Raw genomic sequence first — 5,011 nt, 5'->3', positions numbered from 1 at the left:
CTATATATCTCGTTTTCAGTTCGATAAATTTTTACTAGAATTTACACAATTATAGACAATAGTAGTTTCCTTATACAGGTAAAATATAAACAAAATCTAACGAGTAGTTTTCGAGATATTTGAAGTTAAAGATTTCACTTAACAGAAAAGATACAAAATTTAACACTAAATATCTCGTTTACTGCTAGGTAGGTTTTTACTAGAATTTACACAATTATAGACAATAGCAGTTTCCATATACAGGTAAAATATACACAATATCTATTCAGTAGTTCTCGAGATATTTGAAGTTAAATATTTCACTTTACAGAAAAGATACAAATTTTACCACTAAATATCTCGTTTTCTGCTCGATAGATATTTACTAGAATTTACACAATTATAGAAAATAGTTGTCACCATATACAGGTAAAATATAAACCAAATCTATCCAGTAGTTTTCGATATATTTGAAATTAAAGATTTCACTTTATAGAGCAGAAGCAAACTTTAACACTAAATATCTCGTTTTTTGCTTGATAGATTTTTAATAAAACTTACACAATTACAGATAATAGTAGTCTCCATATACAGGTAAAATATAAACAAAATCTATCCAGTAGTTTTCGAGATATTTGAAATTAAAGATTTCACTTCACACAACAGAAACAAAGTTTAACACTAAATATCTCGTTTTCTGCTCGATAGATTTTTACTAGAATTTACACAATTACAGACAATAGTAGTCCACATATACAGGTAAAATATAAACAAAATCTATCCAGTAGTTTTCGAGATATTTGAAGTGAAATATTTCACTTTACAGAACATATACAAATTTTAACACTAAATATCTCGTTATCTGTTACATAGATTTTTACTAGAATTTACATAATTATAGACAATAGTAATCTCCATATACAGGTAAAATATAAACAAAATCTATCCAGTAGTTTTCAAGATATTTGAAGTTAAAGATTTCACATTATAGAACAGAAACAAATATTAACACTAAATATCTCGTTTTCTGCTCGATAGATTTTTACAAGAATTTACAAAATTACAGACAATAGTAGTCTCCATTAACAGGTAAAATATAAACAAAATCTATCGAGTAGTTTTCGAGATATTTGAAGTTAAAGATTTCACTTAACAGAACAGATAAAAATTTTAATACTAAATATCTCGTTTTCTGTTCGATAGTTGTTTACTAGAATTTACACAATTATAGACAATAGTAATCTCCATATACAGGTAAAATATAAACAAAAACTATCCAGTAGTTTTCGAGATATTTGAAGTTAAAGATTTCACTTCACACAACAGATACAAAGTTTAACACTAAATATCTCGTTTTCTGTTCCATAGATTTTTACTAGAATTTACACAATTATAGACAATAGTAATCTTCATATACAGGTAAAACATAAACCAAATCTATCCAGTAGTTTTCGAGATATTTGAAATTAAAGATTTCACTTTATAGAGCAGAACCAAACTTTAACACTAAAAATCTCGTTTTTTGCTCAATAGATTTTTACTAGAATTTACACAATTATAGACAATAGTAGTCCACATATACAGGTAAAATATAAACAAAATCTATCTAGTAGATTTCGAGATATTAGAAGTTAAAGATTTCACTTTGCAGGAAAGATACAAAAATTAACACTAAATATCTCGTTTTCTGCTCGATAGATTTTTACTAGAATTTACACAATTATAGACAATAGTGGTTTCCATATACAAATAAAATATAAACAAAACCTATCGTGTAGTTTTCGAGATATTTAAAGTTAAATATTTCACTTTACAGGACAGATACAAATTTTACCACTATATATCTCGTTTTCAGTTCGATAAATTTTTACTAGAATTTACACAATTATAGACAATAGTAGTTTCCTTATACAGGTAAAATATAAACAAAATCTATCGAGTAGTTTTCGAGATATTTGAAGTTAAAGATTTCACTTAACAGAAAAGATACAAAATTTAACACTAAATATCTCGTTTACTGCTAGGTAGGTTTTTACTAGAATTTACACAATTTTAGACAATAGCAGTTTCCATATACAGGTAAAATATACACAATATCTATTCAGTAGTTTTCGAGATATTTGAAGTTAAATATTTCACTTTACAGAAAAGATACAAATTTTACCACTAAATATCTCGTTTTCTGCTCGATAGATATTTACTAGAATTTACACAATTATAGAAAATAGTTGTCACCATATACAGGTAAAATATAAACCAAATCTATCCAGTAGTTTTCGATATATTTGAAATTAAAGATTTCACTTTATAGAGCAGAAGCAAACTTTAACACTAAATATCTCGTTTTTTGCTTGATAGATTTTTAATAAAACTTACACAATTACAGATAATAGTAGTCTCCATATACAGGTAAAATATAAACAAAATCTATCCAGTAGTTTTCGAGATATTTGAAATTAAAGATTTCACTTCACACAACAGAAACAAAGTTTAACACTAAATATCTCGTTTTCTGCTCGATAGATTTTTACTAGAATTTACACAATTACAGACAATAGTAGTCCACATATACAGGTAAAATATAAACAAAATCTATCCAGTAGTTTTCGAGATATTTGAAGTGAAATATTTCACTTTACAGAACATATACAAATTTTAACACTAAATATCTCGTTATCTGTTACATAGATTTTTACTAGAATTTACATAATTATAGACAATAGTAATCTCCATATACAGGTAAAATATAAACAAAATCTATCCAGTAGTTTTCAAGATATTTGAAGTTAAAGATTTCACATTATAGAACAGAAACAAATATTAACACTAAATATCTCGTTTTCTGCTCGATAGATTTTTACTAGAATTTACACAATTATAGACAATAGTGGTTTCCATATACAAGTAAAATATAAACAAAACCTATCGTGTAGTTTTCGAGATATTTAAAGATAAATATTTCACATTACAGGACAGATACAAATTTTACCACTAAATATCTCGTTTACTGCTAGGTAGATTTTTAATAAAACTTACACAATTACAGATAGTAGTAGTCTCCATATACAGGTAAAATATAAACAAAATCTATCCAGTAGTTTTCGAGATATTTGAAATTATAGATTTCACTTCACACAACAGAAACAAAGTTAAACACTAAATATCTCGTTTTCTGCTCGATAGATTTTTACTAGAATTTACACAATTACAGACAATAGTAGTCCACACATACAGGTAAAATATAAACAAAATCTTTTTAGTAGTTTTCGAGATATTAGAAGTTAAAAATTTCACTTTGCAGAAAAGATACAAAATTTAACACTAAATATCTCGTTTTCTGCTCCATAGATTTTTACTAGAATTCACAAAATTACAGACAATAGTAGGCTCCACATACAGGTAAAATATACACAATATCTATTCAGTAGTTTTCGAGATATTTGAAGTTAAATATTTCACTTTACAGAACAGATACAAATTTTACCACTAAATATCTCGTTTTCTGCTCGATAGATTTTTACTAGAATTTACACAATTATAGACAATAGTTGTCACCATATACAGGTAAAATATAAACCAAATCTATCCAGTAGTTTTCGATTTATTTGAAATTAAAGATTTCACTTTATAGAGCAGAAGCAAACTTTAACACTAAATATCTCGTTTTTTGCTTGATAGATTTTTAATAAAACTTACACAATTACAGATAGTAGTAGTCTCCATATACAGGTAAAGTATAAACAAAATCTATCGTGTAGTTTTCGAGATATTAAAAGTTAAATATTTCACTTTACAGAACAGATACAAATTTTACCACTATATATCTCGTTTTCAGTTCGATAAATTTTTACTAGAATTTACAAAATTACAGACAATAGTAGGCTCCACATACAGGTAAAATATAAACATATAAACAAAATCTATCGAGTAGTTTTCGAGATATTTGAAGTGAAAGATTTCACTTTACAGAACATATACAAATTTTAACACTAAATATCTCGTTATCTGTTCCATAGATTTTGACTAGAATTTACACAGTTATAGACAATAGTAATCTCCAAATAGAGGTAAAATATAAACAAAATCTATCGAGTAGTTTTCGAGATATTTGAAGTTAAAGATTTCACATTATAGAACAGAGACAAATTTTAACACTAAATATCTCGTTATCTGATCGATAGATTTTTACTAGAATTTACAAAATTTCAGACAATAGTAGTCTCCATATACAGGTAAAATATAAAAAAAATCTATCAAGTAGTTTTCGAGATATTTGAAGTTAAAGATTTCACTTAACAGAACAGATAAAAATTTTAATACTAAATATCTCGTTTTCTGTTCGATAGATGTTTACTAGAATTTACACAATTATAGACAATAGTAATCTCAATATACAGGTAAAATATAAACAAAAACTATCCAGTAGTTTTCGAGATATTTGAAGTCAAAGATTTCACTTAACAGAACAGATACAAAGTTTAACACTAAATATCTCGTTTTCTGTTCCATAGATTTTTACTAGAAATTACACAATTATAGACAAAAGTAATCTTCATATACAGGTAAAATATAAACCAAATCTATCCAGTAGTTTTCGAGATATTTGAAATTAATGATTTCACTTTATAGAGCAGAAGCAAACTTTAACACTAAAAATCTCGTTTTTTGCTCAATAGATTTTTACTAGAATTTACACAATTTTAGACTATAGTAGTTCACATATACAGGTAAAATATAAACAAAATCTATCTAGTAGATTTCGAGATATTAGAAGTTAAAGATTTCACTTTGCAGGAAAGATACAAAAATTTACACTAAATATCTCGTTTTCTGCTCGATAGATTTTTACTAAAATTTACAAAATTACAGACAATAGTAGGCTCCACATACAGGTAAAATATAAACAAAATCTATCGAGAAGTTTTCGAGATATTAGAAGTTAAAGATTTCACATTGCAGAACATATACAAATTTTAACACTAAATATCTCATTTTCTGCTCGATAGATATTTACTAGAATTTACAAAATTAC

This window comes from Rhodnius prolixus, unplaced genomic scaffold (genome assembly GCF_049639745.1).
Source record: "Rhodnius prolixus isolate KJV_2025 unplaced genomic scaffold, Rpr scaffold_7, whole genome shotgun sequence".
NCBI lineage: Eukaryota > Metazoa > Arthropoda > Insecta > Hemiptera > Reduviidae > Rhodnius > Rhodnius prolixus.
Note: the sequence above shows the minus strand (reverse complement) of the source record.